The sequence below is a fragment of the Acinonyx jubatus genome, chromosome A3 (assembly GCF_027475565.1).
Source record: "Acinonyx jubatus isolate Ajub_Pintada_27869175 chromosome A3, VMU_Ajub_asm_v1.0, whole genome shotgun sequence".
NCBI classification, from domain to species: Eukaryota; Metazoa; Chordata; class Mammalia; order Carnivora; family Felidae; genus Acinonyx; species Acinonyx jubatus.
Genome location: NC_069388.1, coordinates 12,403,365 through 12,419,122, shown reverse-complemented (window position 1 = coordinate 12,419,122; position 15,758 = coordinate 12,403,365). Strand labels below are relative to the sequence as shown.

Sequence of the window (15,758 nt, the reverse complement as noted above, 5' to 3'; positions counted from 1 at the left end):
GCCCCGCCAGGCCCGGCCGCCTCACCTGGCTGCTGCCCCGAGCTCGTCCCCCGGCCGGCGGTCCTGGGCGGCGGCGGCGGCGACGGGGGCGGCGAGGAGGGGAAGGAGGAAGGAAGAAGGGAGAGGAGGAAGGGAACGGCAGGAGGGAAGAGGCGGAGTGGCCGCGGAGAAGGCGGGTGCCGCCGGGCCGGGGGGTCAGAGGAAGGGGGGGAGCCGAGCCAGACGCGGCGGCCGCCGGCGCAAACGCTGAAGAGCCGCTCCGGCGCCCGCAGCCCGGCAGGAAGTGACGGGGGAGGGGCTTGCGCCCGCCCCCGCCCCCCCTCCCCCGAAGTTCGAACCACAAGTCCCGGTTGGCGCTGCGCGGGCGCCTGCCATCGCAAGGCACTTCGGGAGCCTGGTGGGTTGAGGCCTGGTCGGGCCGGCGTCGCGGCGGCCGGCCCTGGCTCCCGGGGCCTGCTGGGAGTTGTAGTCTGGGAATTGAGGGCTGCTCACTGGACCCGCAGCGAGGCTGGGCCGTCCTACTTAACTCCGCCCCACTTCGTTCTTCCCGTTTTCCTCTGCGTCCTTTTTCGCCAGCCTCCGTTCCTTGTTTCTCTCCTTCTCTTAGTTCCTCCTTCCGTAAATGTTTATTAAACGCCTACTGCTGTGCAAGGTACTACTCCAAGAGTTGAGAATATAGAGGTGAACACACAAAAATCCCTACCCTCATGGAGCTTACGTTCTATGAGGGTGAAGCACATAATAAATAACAATGAGTAACTTGTAATGAGTGCCAAATTGCAACTTCTTTTACCCAGCTCTGGATAAACTAAGTGGCTTTTCTCATCACGCTCATATGGGGGCTGGGGGTGAGGGTTAATGGTGAGAAATTTTGGATATCTACAATCACACTCAGCAAAGAATAATGCACTCATTGTGAGAGGGCCAGGAAATGGAAAGAACTGCAGATGCCCAGGCCTCCTCTCTTCTCACTCTGGGACTGCTTCCCCACTATTTAAAAATAGTTTATTTTCTCTCTCTGCCTGTCTTTCTCAGTATCTTTCAATCTAACTATTGCTCAATCCTTCTAGCCAAGGCAATAGAGTTTAGTTTGCATAAATTCATGATACGAGGTTCTCTGGCTAAAGGGGCTTCTCCAAACATGGCTTTGGGACCTTGCCCCCGCCACAGAGGGCTCCTTTCTCTGGACCAGGCCTCCTTATTCTGCTTCTTGTAAAGTGCAATAAGATTGAATTTCAGGACACCAAACAGTCAAAATACTTTCACTGTCCATTTAATGCCGGTCCAAAACATTGATAAGCAACATTCAGATCTTGTCCAGTCCTCTGCTAGAGGAGAATTGTTTTCTCTAACCCTTAAGCAGTCTCCTAAGTATAGCTCACTCGGATAAAGGAGCAGACACAGAAGTGTTTCTCTAAACTCAAAGCTGAGGTCCCTGCACAATCAGACAATCTCTTCAAAGATGTAAAGGTAGAAGAGGATGTTCTTACCCATTTTACTATCACCCATGGGGACCTAAGTGATGGGCGAATGACTTCCAGTCTCAGTTTATTTCCCTTCTTCCATATATTCAGAGGGAGATCCCGCTATTTTTTTTTTTCCTAATCCAGACTTTGGATTTTATTCCACAACTTGGACCGTAATACAGCTGGACCTCAGTTTCCCTCTTGGTTAAATGGGAACAATTTCCTGACTTAACCAGTGGACATAAGAATTGGTAGAGAGCTTGATACGCTGTCTCATCTTCCCATCTTAAGAATGATAGGACTCTCTTTAGCGTTGTGAAATTCTAGGTGTGCCGCACTGAGCAGCCTAGGCTACTATCTGCTCTTGCCAGCAACTGATCACGTGTCATTCTAGGGGTCACGTGTTCTTAGGGTACTGCCTCCCTTTTCCTCCTCTTAACCCCTTGCAATCACTTATCTTTGTCCTATCCCTATAGTTTTGCCTTTTCCAGAAATGTCATATAGTTGGAATCATGCATTCTGTAGCCTTTTCAGATTGGCTTCTTTCACTTAGTAATATGCCAAGTTTCCTCTATGTTTTTTTCATGGATTGATACCTCTTTTCTTTTTCTTTCTTTCTTTCTTTCTTTCTTTCTTTCTTTCTTTCTTTCTTTCTTTCTTTCTTTCGAGAGAAGGGGAGAGGAGAATAGGGAGAGGACTGTCAAGCAGGCTCCATGATCAGCATGGAGCCCAATCCCATGACTGTGAGATCATAACCTGAGCCAAAAATCAGGAGTTGGGTGCTTAACCCATTGAGCTACCCAGGTACCCCTTCTTTTTCTATTTTTTGATAGATCATAAATAATACAAAGTATAATTTTTAAATAAAAATTAACTTCTTACAGGGTTTTTACAAGATTTACCTGTTCCCATTCCTTATTACAAATACCTATAATTTATCTTCTAGGCAGGAACACACAGATTTTAATGTAATTTACTTAATGGTCACAATTTCTTATTTCCAATGTTATCTTAAAGAAAAGTAAATAATTCTTTTATTGTTTGGCAAGAGTCAAGAAGTCTGCAGGCCCTTAGAAGAGAATTTGACTCACAGTCTCCAGGTACAAAGAGAGAAAACAAATCTAAATGACCCACCCCTGAACCCAGCCAGCCCCACAGCTAACCTATGCCTCAGTTAAATAAAATTCCTTGATTACACAAAATGAGTTCAGAGTCATTCTCAAAAAACAAGGAGTATTAAGAACACTCCTATGGTCAGGTGGCTGGGGACCAACCAAACCTGAAAGGGTCATGTCATGTGTATTATCTGACCAATCTCTAGCCCCATGCTTGCTCTTTGCTGACCTGATGGAAAAACAAAAACAGCCTCCCCTCCCCCCAAAAAACCAATGAGTATTAAATCTTCAGCCTGTTGTTTTTCTTTCTTCTGTGTTTTTAGTTTTAATTAGTTGCTATCATTCTAATACATAATAATATGGGTTTGTATCATCTCTTTATTCTTTCCTTCTTTTTCTTTTTTTTATATCATCTCTTTAAACATGAAGCAGATTTGGCTGCACACAGCCTGCAGAGTGGCAACTGCACTCTATACATGGGCACATTCTTTTCATCTCACTGCAGTCCCCACCCTGCCCAGGTCTCTCATTTATGTTATTTTCCTGTTCCTGTGAACATTTAAGTTTGCAATGCCTGGCCTACTGTGTAACGGTATGGACTGAATGCTGGCCTGTGGAGCTGAACATTTGTCAGAAAGACAGACCCTGGTCAAAGAACTCCAAATGCAACTGTGATGACTACAGGAAGGAAAGATGGGACGCCAGGGTGGCTCAGTTGCTTAAACATCCAACTATAGATTTCAGCTCAGGTCATGATCTCATGGTTTATGAGTTTGAGCCCCTCATCGGGCTCCACGCTGGCAGTGTGGAGCCTGCTTGGGATTCTCTCTCTCTCCCTCTCTCCTTCTCTCCCTCTCTCCCTCGCCCTCCCCAGCTCTCTCTCTCTCTCACAAAGTAAATAAATAAAGTTTAAAGAAAGGTACATGGTGTTATGAGGGCGTTATGAACCCAAGTTTCAAGGTTTAGGGACAAAGCATACTAAAGTATTATAGCTTCAGCAAATATCTGCAGCATATGTAGATGGTAACTAGGCAAAAGGGGTGCAGGAAGGATTCTAATTAGGAAGAAAAGATATACAAAGCCACGTGGCCCATATTCTGGTTTCTATTGCTACAAAACAAATCACTTACAAATTTAGTGGCTTAAAATAACAGTGATGATTTTATCATCCCTCACAGATATGTGGGTCAGGAATTCAGAAAGAGTTTGCCTAGGCTTTTCTAACTTAGGGGTTTCTGATGTAGAGCTGGACCACATGCAGCCCCTGGAGGCTGGCTGGGCCTCTCCCTCTTCATGGAGCCTTAGAGACTGTCCACGTGGTCTCTGCATGGGCTGCTTTGGGCTTCCTCACAGCATGGCAGCCTCAGGGCTGTCAGACTGTTTACACAGTAGCTGGAGGCTTTCCGAGTTAGTGCTCCAGAGAACAAGGCAAAGCTGCATTTGCCTTGTGTGGCCTAGCCCTGGGTGTCATATACAGTCACGTCCACTGTAGTTTACTAGCTACAAATGAGATGTAAGCCTGTCCAGATACAAAGGGAGGAGACTTAGACTCTACTTCCTTATGAGGAAGTGCAAATGGCAGGTCTGAAGCTCAGAGGAGAGTCAGAACTGGACACCTAATGTATGAATGGGTAGCGTTTGAAAGGTAATTGAAGCCTCGGGTGTGGATGTTAACGGATGTTAACACCTGAGGAACTACCTCTGCTCTACTCTCATGGCCCATTAGCAGAACTTTCTACCCTTATAATTATTCAATTATCTGATAAGTTTGCTCTATTTGGCTAGGATTATGTGCAACTTCCATGAGGGCACAAACTCAAGCTATCTTGGTCACCACGGTGTGTCCCTGGCCCCTAAGACAGTGCCTGGTACACATATATTTCCATAAGCTGCTGAAGAACCACAGTCTCTCAACTCTGCTGGAGTCCCTAAAGAACAAGGAACACCTGAGGATTGATTAGTATATGTCAAAATCACTGTAGACTATGTTGCAAGGAGAAACAAGGTTGAGAACTACTTGCTGGTCTGGATGAGTAATTCTCAAGATTATTTGAGGTAGACTGCTCCCCTAGGGCTATTTCAGCATCTTAAGGGGAGAAGGTTATATCTTAGAAGATGTAATGGAAAACAGCATTTACAAAGCAAGAAAAAAAAAAGAAAATTCCTAGGAATAAATTTTACAATAACAATGCACAATCTATATAAAGAGAAGATTTATTTTTTTTATTTTTTTAATGTTTATTTATTATTGAGAGACAGAGAGAGACAGAGCATGAGCGAGAGGGGCAGAGAGAGAGACACAGAATCCGAAGCAAGCTCCAGGTTCCGAGCTGTCAGCACAGAGCCCGACGCGGGGCTCGAATTCACAGACTGCGAGATCATGACCTGAGCTGAAGTAGGACACTCAACCAACTGAGCCACCCAGGAGCCATGTATATGAAAAGAAGATTTAAATTCTACAGAAGGATGAAGAAAAAGACTTAAAAATATATAATTTATGTTCTTCACTAGCAAGACTGCATCATTAAGATATCAGACACTCTGGGGCACCCGCGTGGCTCAGTCGGTTGAGCGTCCAACTTCGGCTCAGGTCATGATCTCACGGTCTGTGAGTTCGAGCCCCACGTCGGGCTCTGTGCTGACAGCTTGGAACCTGGAGCCTGCTTCGGATTCTGTGTCTCCCTCTCTCTCTGCCCCTCTCTCGCTCATGCTGTCTCTCTCTCTGCCAAAAATAAATAACCATTAAAAAAATTTTTTTTAAAGATATCAGACATTCAATGAGATCCTAATAAAAAAACAAACAAGATTCTGTTTTGGAACTAGATGAGCCATGTCTAAAATTCTTATGGAAAATTTAACAAGAAAACATTTCTGAAAATTCCTGCCCAAATAATAAACATATTATCATGTCTTACTAATTAAAACTGTTAGGGGGGGCGCCTGGGCTGGCTCAGTCAGTGGAGCATGTGACTCTTGATCTTGGGGTTGTGAGTGTAAGACCCATGTTGGGCACAGAGCATACTTAAAAAAAAGACAGAAACTATTAGGTACTAGTGCCTAATTAGTTCCACAAATCAGAAGAGAAGAGAAATTCTCAAATAGACCCAAACATAAGTAGGCATTTAGTATTCAATAAAGGTGTTATTTCAAATTGATAGAGATAAGACAGATATCATGCAATAAAAGATTTGGGACAACTACAAAGTATCTGTGGGGAAAAAAGAGTTAAACCCATACTTTATCTTATACCTGGAAAAATATCAAATGGATCAAGGATTTAATGTTTATTTATTTTTGAGAAAGAGAGGGGGGGGGGGAGAATATGAGCAGGAGAGAGGCAGAGAGAGAGGGAGACACAGAATCTGAAGCAGGTTCCAGGCTCTGAGCTGTCAGCACAGAGCCCAACGCAGGGCTTGAACTCATGAACTGTGAGATCATGACCTGAGCCGAAGTCAGACGCTCTACTGACTAAGCCAACCAGATGCCCTGCAAATGGATCAAGGATTTAAATGGAAAGAAGGAAACCATAAAAGTACCAAAAGAATCCGTGGGAGAAGTGAAGAAGACCCGTTTACTGTAACACAAAATTCAGAAGACTTAAAGGAAAAGATTGATACATTTAACTTCATGAAAATAAAATATAATCATGGGAAATAAAGAAACAAGTCACAAACTGGAATAAAAATTGCATCTCAAGCACAGAAAGGCAAATTTTATAACATATACAGGTCCCATGAATTACAAAAAGATTAAAACTCAATAGAAAAATGAATAAAAGTGGGCACCTGGGTAGCTCAGTCAGTTAAGCATCCAACTTCGGCTCAGGTCATGATCTCATGGTTCGTGGGTTTAAGCCCCACATGGGGCTCTGTGCTGACAGCTCTGAACTATCAGCACAGAGCCTGGAGTCTGCTTCGGATTCTGTGTCTACCCCTCTCTCTGCCCCTCCCATGCTCATGCTCTGTCTCTCTCTATCTCTCAATGATAATTAAAATGTTAAAAAAATTTTTTTAATTAAGCTTCTTAAAGTAATATGTGCCCATAGTTTAAAGAGACAAATAGTTTTAAGAAGCTTATCATGAAAATCAATACTCCAATCCACTCACTTTCAACTCTTTTCTTCAGGTATATTTCTACATATTTCTTTTTTTTAGTATTTTATTATTTTTTAGTAATCTCTATGCCCAACATGGGGCTTGAGCCCATGACCTTGAGATCAAGAGTCACATGTTCTTCCAAATGAGCCAGCTAGGCACCCCTCTTCTTTCATATTTCTTTTTTTCTTTTTTTAAGTTTATTTATTTACTTTGAGAGAGACAGAGTCAGCCTGAGCAGGGGAGAGGCAGAGAGAGAGGGAGAGAAAGAGAATCCCAAGCAGACTCTGCACTGTCAGCACAGAGCCCCATGTGGGGCTCAAACTCACGAAATTGTGAGATCATGACCTGGGCCGAAACCAAGAGTCAGACACTTAGCTGACTAAACCACCAGGTGCCCCACTTCCTTCATATTTCTAAAAGATATGTCTACACAGCTTTTCTTGATTCTCCCATTTAGATCTGTTGATTCTCATGGAAGATGAGAATTTGGTTCTCTTAGTCCTGTTCCTACCCGCTCCAACACAAAAACTCCCTTTCTCCATTCCAGTATCTTTCTATCATAATTATGGACTCAATCAATAGTTAATATTTATATTATTAAGACTTAATAAGTAGTAGTCACCCCTAAGCCATGCAGAGTATTATGATTACTTGTATAACTATTATGATGCCTGTATAATTTTTCCCCTGAAGTTATAAGTTGCCTTGGTGTTTCATTTTCTTGTGTAACAGGATGTAGACAGGAAACCATTTCAGTCTCAGTTTCAGCTGATGCTTCCCTATTTCAATGTAAGTCCGCCTAGGCAGGACTTGTGACTAAAGAGGTGACTAAAAACTGGTTATAGCAGCTTTATTCATAATTGCCAAAACTTGGAAGCAACCAAGATATCCTTCAGTAGCTGAAAAGATAAATAAACTGTACTACATCCAGACAATGGAATATCATTCAGCACTAAAAAGAAATGAGTGGTCAAGCCATGAAAACACTGGAGGAAACTTAAATGCACATTACTAAGTGAAAAAAGCCAATCTAAAAAGGCTAAATAATGTGTAATTCCAACTATACGCCATTCTAGAAAAGGTAAAACTATGGAGACAATTAAAGATCAGTGGCCCCCAGGGTTTTAGGCGGAGGGATGTATAAGCAGAGCACAGAGGAGTTTTAGAGCAATGAAACTACTCTACATGATACTATAATGGTGGATACATGTCATTATACCTTTATCCAAACCCATAGAATGTACAAAACCAACAGTAAGCCCTAATGTAAACTATGAACTTGGGTGATAATGATGTGTCCATGTAGATTCATGGACTGTAACAAATGTACCCTCTGGTGGAAAATGTTTATAGTGGAGTAAGCAGTGCGTGTGTGGGGGCTAGGGGGTACGTGAGAATTTTCTGTACCTTCTGCTGTATTCTAGTTTTGCTGCAAACCTAAAACTGCCCTAAAAAAATAAGGCCTATTACATTAAAAAAGAACAACAAAAACAAAACCTGGCTTTGTTACCTTTGGTCCTCTACCCATTCAAGAGCATGAAGGGCTGAGGTTGAAATTTCCCAAGATCACAGAAAATGTTTGGAGAGCAGTGATGAGCTGTGAGTACACCTCTGCCTGTTTGTGGGAGAAGGATGTTTTTTTTCTTCACCTCAAGCTTAAAAAAAGGCACTTCAGCCAGACCTCCTGATGAGCTTGATGTGTCTCCTGAACCTGAGGTGACACAGTAGGTGGTGCCTGACTCATGCCTGAGAAGTATAAATGAAGGGGCCATGGCTGGCTAGCAACTCTGATAGTGGCAGAGAGAAGTGGAGGTGCTGTTCCAGGGTGCAAGACACTATCCTGAGGACCGGACTGGGCCGTGCTGGGGAAACACTAGTTTGGATCTGGTCTTAGAGGTTGGTCCCAAGGTGTGAGGTAAAGGAGGCCAAATGCCTGGGGCTGAGGGCAGAATTATAAGCGGTCATAAAATCAAGGGGCCTTTTTGTTGAGTGAGGCCCCACCCATGGAGCAGAGCTCAGGGCAGGGGGTTGGAGGAGCACCTTGGAAGAATCACACAAGCCAAAAGCACTCCAGGAGAGGAAGTGTCCATTGTGAATCTCTGCCAAGGTCAGAGAGTGCCACACTGATTCTTCCCTCCTGCTTCCACAGCCCCCTTCTATCCCAGAGGAACCAGAGACAGTCTCCTGGTGGAAGAGGATGGTGGAAGGCTTTGTGGGGAAATAGAGAAGCCTACCAGGCCTCCCTTTCTTACCTCAGGTGGCCAGTCCAAAGCAGGCTTATGTGGCAGAGGGAGAGATGATTTTATTTTATTTATTTATTTTTATTTTATCTTATTTTATTGATTTATTTTGAGGGAGAGCGTGCGTGTGTGAGTGGGTGAAGGGCAGAGAGCGAAGGAGAGAGAGAATCCCAAGGAGGCTCCACTCGGTCAAGGAGAAGCTCGATGTGGGGGCTCAATAGTACAAACCCTGGGATTGTGACCTGAGCTTAAACCAAATGTCGGACGCTTAACCAACTGAGCCACCCAGGCGCCCTGACATGATTTTATTTTAATCTAATTTGGAAATTTTGACTCTTATTAGAGTGAATCAGATGAAACTGCCAACATTCAATCATTTTCGACTCACAAAAATGGCAATTTCATACGGTTCAGCTTAATGCACGGGAGTGGACTTTTAAGTTACTGAACTGAGGCTGTTTGGAGGTTTTCAGTGACTGAGACAATTTTATTACCTGAGAGTGACTAAAAAAGCCATGAGACTTGCCCTAGACTTCATTCAAGTGCATGGGGGAAGAACAATTCCAAGAATAAACTTCTTTTCTTCCTACACCCACAGTTCCCATCTGTACAACAAATTGGCTACACTTCACTTTCTGTGTATTTATCACCAATTGATCCACAAAATCTCTGACAGAAACCGAAATTTCCTTTCAAGAGATTCAAACACATCAGATAGTCTACCCATTTCTTTTTATTTATTTATTTATTTTCTTGGCGACATTCCCCTACCTGGCCGTTCTCTGTTCTCCTGCTCTGTTTGGGACTGATTTCTCTCCAGGTCTGCTGGGCAGCTGTGGCACAGGCATTTGCTCTTGCCTCTTTCCTGGGCTGATCTCCTGTTTCTCGTATTCCATGAGTTCCTTTTCCATGGTTTTCTCCCTCATGCTCCACTCACTTTCTGAGAAAGAGACTTAGAAAAGAAATTTTTGAGACTTTGCATATCCCGAAACGTCTTTATTCTATCTTCACACTTCCTAGATAATTTGGCTGGGTCTAATTCTGGGTTAGAAATCATTGTCTTTCAGAACACAGAGTTTTTCTTTCTCATATCGGGGGAAAAATCTGTTTCTTAGTATTTTACACTTAGTTAGAAAACCAACTTTTTTCTTACTCCCTCACCTCTGTCTGCTGTCTCTCTTCCTCTTCCTTTAAAAAAATTTTATTTAAGTAATCTCTACACCCAATGTGGGTTTCAAACTCATGACCTCGAGATCAAGAGTCGAATGCTCTTCTGACTGAGACAGCAAAGTGCCCCCATCTCCTTCTTCATTTTCTGTCTCCTCTTTCTCTTTCTTCTTGATAGTGGTAGAGAAAAATTCCTTTATCACTGGGTTTTCAAACTCTAGCTGTCAAAAACCACAAAATTGTATTCCTAACATAGACTTGTATTTACATGGCAGAAAAAAAATTTGGCACTTACATTTTGTTCTGTGTTTGAATTACTCTATACTCCATACCTCTATACATAATCATGTATAATCGTGTGTATAATCATAATACATAATCATGTATTGCTTTCATCAGTTAAAAAATTTGTTGTGTCTGGGAATCTGGGTGGCTTAGTAGGCTAAGCGTCTGACTCTTGATTTCAGCTCAGGTCATGATCTCACAGTTCGTGAGACTGAGCCTTGAATCAGGTTCTGCACTGACAGCATGGAGCCTGCTTGGGATTCTCTCTCTCCCTCTCTCTGGGTCCCTCCCTACTTGTTCTCTCTCTTTCTCTCTCTCTTTCTCTCAAAATAAATAAACATTTTAAAAATAGTATAAATAAATATTTTTGAAAATTTGCTGTATCTTGATAAATGACTTTTCTATCATTCCTAATACTAAAACTCTTTCACTTAATTTTTTTCTTTTTATTAAAATTGAGCTGAAATCCATATAACATACAATGAACCATTTTACAGTGAACAATTTAGTGGCATTTAGTCATTTCACAGTGTTGAGCTACCACCACCTCTATGTAGTTGCAAAACATTTTCATCATTCCAGAGGGAAACCTTAAGCAGTTGCTCCCCAATCCTCCCTCCCCCACAAAACTCTGAAGGCCATCTATCTGCTTTTTGTTTCTGTGGATCTACCTATTCTGGATATTTCATACAAACGGAATCATATAGTATGTGACCTTTAATGTTTGACTTCTCCCACATAACAATGTTTTTAAGGTTCATCCACGTTGCAGCATGTATCGGTATTCATTCCTTTTTTTAATGTTTATTTACTTATTTGTTTTGAGAGAGAAAGAGAGAGAGTAGGGGAGGGACAGACAGAGAGGGAGAGGAAAGAATCCCAAGGAGGCTCCATGCCGTCAGCGCAGAGCCCAACTTGGGGCTGCATCTCACAAACCGTGAGATTATGACCTGAGCTGAGGATCAAGAATCTGATGCTTAACTGACTGAGCCACCCAGGTGCCCCAGTACTTCATTCCTTTTTATAGCCAAATAATATTCCCTTATATACATATCACAATTTGTTTATCCGCTTCTCTGTTTATGGATGTTTGGGCTGTTTCCACCTTTGGTTATGTGAATAGTGCCTCTATGAACATTCATGTAAAAGAATTTGTTTTCAAATTCTGTTTCCATTCTTTTGGGTATATATTTAGGGGTCGAATTGCTGAGTCACGTGGTTACTCCATGTTTACCTCTTTTAGGAACTGTCAAGCTGTCTTCCACAGCTGAACCATTTTACATTCCCTCTGGTGATGTACAAGGGTTCTAATTTCTCCTCATCTTTGCCAATGATTGTTATTTTCCATTTTTAAAATTATAGCTATCCTAGTGAGTGTGAAGAGGTATCTCATTATGATTTTGATTTACATTTTCCTAATAACTAATGATATCAAGCATCTTTTCACGTACTTTTAGGCCATTTGTATATTGTCTTTGGAGAAATGTCTATTCAAGTCCTTTCCTCACTTTAAAATTGTGTTGTCTTACAGTTCTGAATTTTAAGAGTTCTTTATATTTTTTGGATATTCCCCTTAACTTTTGAGCCTACCTGAATTTTCACTGTGATAATAATCTGGTAAATGAGTGTTACACAATGTGGGAGAGACCATTGTTGCCTAATGATATCCATTTTCCCATTTTCGTATTGCAGTAAAACCCCAACTTCATTTTTAGGGCAACAGTGTGCCTAAAAAATGACTTTTCTAGTCCCCCTACTTCTAGGCTTGACCACATTGTTAATTTTAAGATATTTATTAGACATCCAAGTGGAGATATTGGTTAGATATCTGGAAATTCAAGAAGGGAGTTCAGGAGAAATATGACCCTGTTGTTGCCTCCCCACTGGTTTTACCTACCACATTTCCTTCCTTCCTTCCTTCCTTCCTTCCTTCCTTCCTTCCTTCCTTCCTTCTTCCTTCCTTCCTTCTTCCTTCTTCCTTCCTTCTTCCTTCCTTCCTTCTTCCTTCCTTCCTTCTTCCTTCCTTCCTTCTTCCTTCCTTCCTTCCTTCCTTCTTCCTTCCTTCTTCCTTCCTTCCTTCCTTCCTTCCTTCCTTCCTTCCTTCCTTCCTTTCTTTTTTTCGGTTTATTTTGAGAGAGAGAGTGCATGCAGAACAGAGGAGGGGCAGAGAGAAAGGGAGAGAGAGAGAATCCCAAGCAGGCTCCACACTATCAGCACAGAGCCCGATGTGGGGCTCAATCCCACAGACTGTCACGAGATCATGTCCTGGGCCGAAATCAAGAGTTGAATGCCTAACTGACTGAATGCCCAGGTACTCCTTTACACCATGTTTTAGCACGTGGCTCACATATTCTCCACTTATCATCCTGGTGACCTCAACATTCATACGAACAGCCAATCCAAGATCCTGGTCATTTAGTTGTAGGACTTTCTCTTTTTCAGTGACCTTCTCCTCCATCCTACCTCAGTCATCCCTCCTTATGACTATATACTGGGTCTTGACATCAAAAAGAAATATATCCAAAATATCATTCTACATTCTGGCCACAACACTTCCAACTTCTGTGTTCCATGACTCACTAAGACTATTCTTCTAGCTAATCAGAACTCCAATCTATTTACCCATCTAGTTTCTCTCCTTCCATCAACTTTCTCCACCTTTCATATCTTTCTATATTCAGCAAAATGTTATGGCCCATCATTTCAAAAACACTCTTTCCAGCACCCTAAATTCCCATGACCATCTGTATTTTGATTGTACCTGTTGATCAAAATTCCACCTATTTGCTTTGTCAGTGTCTATTTTTTTAAATTTGTTTAATTTTTTTTTAACTTATTTTTGAGAGAGAGAGAGAGCAAGCAGGGGTGGGGCAGAGAGAGAGGGGCACAAAATCCAAAGTAGGCTCCAGGCTCTGAGCTGTCAGCACAGAGCCAGACCCAGGGCTCGAACCCACAAACCGTGAGATCATGACCTGAACCAAAGTTGGATACTTAACCAACTGAGCCACCCAGTATCTATTTGAAAAATTCACTCATCTTCCCAAAACAAAAACAATAACCCACCTATATCTGAAACAATCTTCTTGCTGTTCCCGTAGGAATGGTTGGTGTCTCTCCTATCCAAACCAATCCTTATCTCCTCCTCTGCTTCATATAAACCTTACACTCCCAAGGATTCATTTTCTCTTCTGGATATCTAAGCTTTAGCTCTCAACTATATTCTTCCAATTTTTATTTAAACATTCTCAAGTCTTTCTTATCTGAAAAACAAAACCCAAACAGGCAAATGTCTTAATTTCCTTGTATCTCCAGCTCCATCCCATTTTCTTCCTTCCCTTCTCACAGCCAAACTTACTGAAAGGTTTACCAACACTTTGTTAAAACATTACTAAGTCCAGTGAGCATGTTCACATCTCTTGTTGCTGGATCTTCCACTAGCATTTGACATGGCCCATCACTCTCTTCTAGAATATTCTCCTTCCTGGGCATCTGGACACTACTCTCTGCTAGTTTCTCTCCTGTTTCTCTGATCACTCCTTTTCTTTTTAAGGTCTTAAAATGAGACAGAAGAAATTGTTTTAGGGATGCCTGGGTGGCTTAGTAGGTTGGGTGTCTGACTCTTGATTTGGCTCAGGTCATGATCTCGTGGTTCATGGGATCAAGCTCTGCATCAGGCCTGTGCTGACAGCATGGATCTTGCTTGGGATTCTCTCGCGCGTGTGCGCTCTCTCTCTCTCTCTCTCTCAAAATAGATAAATAAACTTAAAAAAAAGTTTTTAAAAAATTAGTATAGATCATTAATATTTTCTTGTTAATCATATAAAAAGAGGAATGCATATGGAGCAAAGTTAGAAGGCAGACTGGAAAAGGAGAGTGATGGTTTTATTGAAGTGGTATGATATAGGTGTTATCTTTTGCCTTTCTCAAATTTTCTTTATAGTCTAACAGTGTTTTGTACTATATATTTTTATTTAAGTAGAATTAACAGGCATTAGTAGTGTTTTCACAATAAACATAAATCAAATATATTTTTTAGAAAAAATTTATAATAGCTGTTCTAAGAACGTATGTTGGAGATAGAATGGTAAAGTTGGTGTGGCCATAAGAAGAAACGAGAACAATGCTCTTCTTCTTCAAGGAAGAAGTTTACTGTACTCACAGGTCCTAGAGGGGGATACCCATGTGCCATGTGGAGTCACAGGGGAAGCAGCAAGTGTTGTTGGCACCTGGTGGCAGAAGACAGGAAAGAGGGGAAAGGCTGGGTTTAGGACTGTCCAGTTTGAATAATGCCAATGGGCTCTGGGCTGCAGGGGTGCTCTCTAGTTGCCTGTACCTGGCCCTGGGATGATTTAGGGCAGAGGAAACACTGGCTTGTTGTGTGCTAGTTTGAGAAGGACAACAAGAGCCACACACTAGAGATTGGTTGGCTTGCATATAAGGGATGTGCTGCTGAGCCCTTTGCTCTGTGTCTCTAAGGAGTAGCCCTGGGGGGAGCAGGCTCTCCTACTGACAAGTTTTTAAGATGTCAAAACACAAAATACCAATTTTTTTTTTTTAAAGCATGATTAATACACCACCTTCCAGGGTCACCTGGGTGGCTCAGTTGGTGAAGCATCCGCCTTTTGATTTCGGCTCAGGTCATGATCTCATGGTTCATGAGTTCGAGCCCCACATCAGTCTCCACGCTGACAGTGCAGAGCCTGCTTGGGATTCTCTCTCTCCCCCTCTCTCTGCTTCTGTCCCTCTCTCTCTCAAAATAAATAAATAAACTTAAAAAAAAATACAACACCTTCCAGGAAACTTCACTACTCTTTCAGATGTTGACCCCGTATTTTCCATCACATATGAGAAGGAAGGATAATGCTTAGTTACAAGGCAGACAGACACTGCATGAACCAAGCATATTACCTCACAGCTGCAGCCGTTGCATGCCCAGATCAAAGACTATGGACAGTATTACTTAGACAGAATGCCCTCTATATTTAAAAGAATAGCATTACCCAAAGCAAACAAAGTAAACCAGTAAAGCAAAAGCTTTTGCAGGGTGTGGGCACTAACTGCGCTTCTCATAGGGACCAGCCGGCTTGACAAGTTTTTGTTTATAAACCCTAGGAGAATGCAAAAGGAAGTAATTGCTAGTGGGATGGGAGAAGGAACAGCTCTTGGATTTCACCAGCATTTAGGAGAAAAGAGGGAGAATTGTGGCTCAGTTGACATTGTGATAAAGGATTGTCATGGTAAGGAGCTCAGGTTTTGGTCTCAAATGGACTTGGATTCAAATCCTGCATTGGCCACTCATTGGCTTCTTTGGACAAGTCAATTAATAATAATAAATGACCTTTACAAAGCACTAATGATATGTCAGGCACTGTTGTAAGTGCTTTACAT

The 15,758-nt window shown here is 42.2% G+C and overlaps 1 protein-coding gene across 12 annotated transcripts in view; it reads right to left on the bottom strand.

Moving 5' to 3' along the window:
• STAU1 (staufen double-stranded RNA binding protein 1) overlaps positions 1 to 15,758 on the bottom strand; it is an 81,943-nt gene that overhangs the window by 54,922 nt on the left and 11,263 nt on the right. For 10 of the 12 annotated variants that reach the window (XM_027046783.2, XM_027046786.2, XM_027046792.2 and 7 more), the window contains exon 1: positions 26 to 167. The gene's annotated coding sequence lies outside the window, so the exon portion shown is untranslated. Of the gene's footprint in view, positions 1 to 25; positions 168 to 9,689; positions 9,871 to 15,758 lie in introns of those variants that run through there. The other 2 variants (XM_053199841.1, XM_027046798.2) reach the window with 2 other exon arrangements.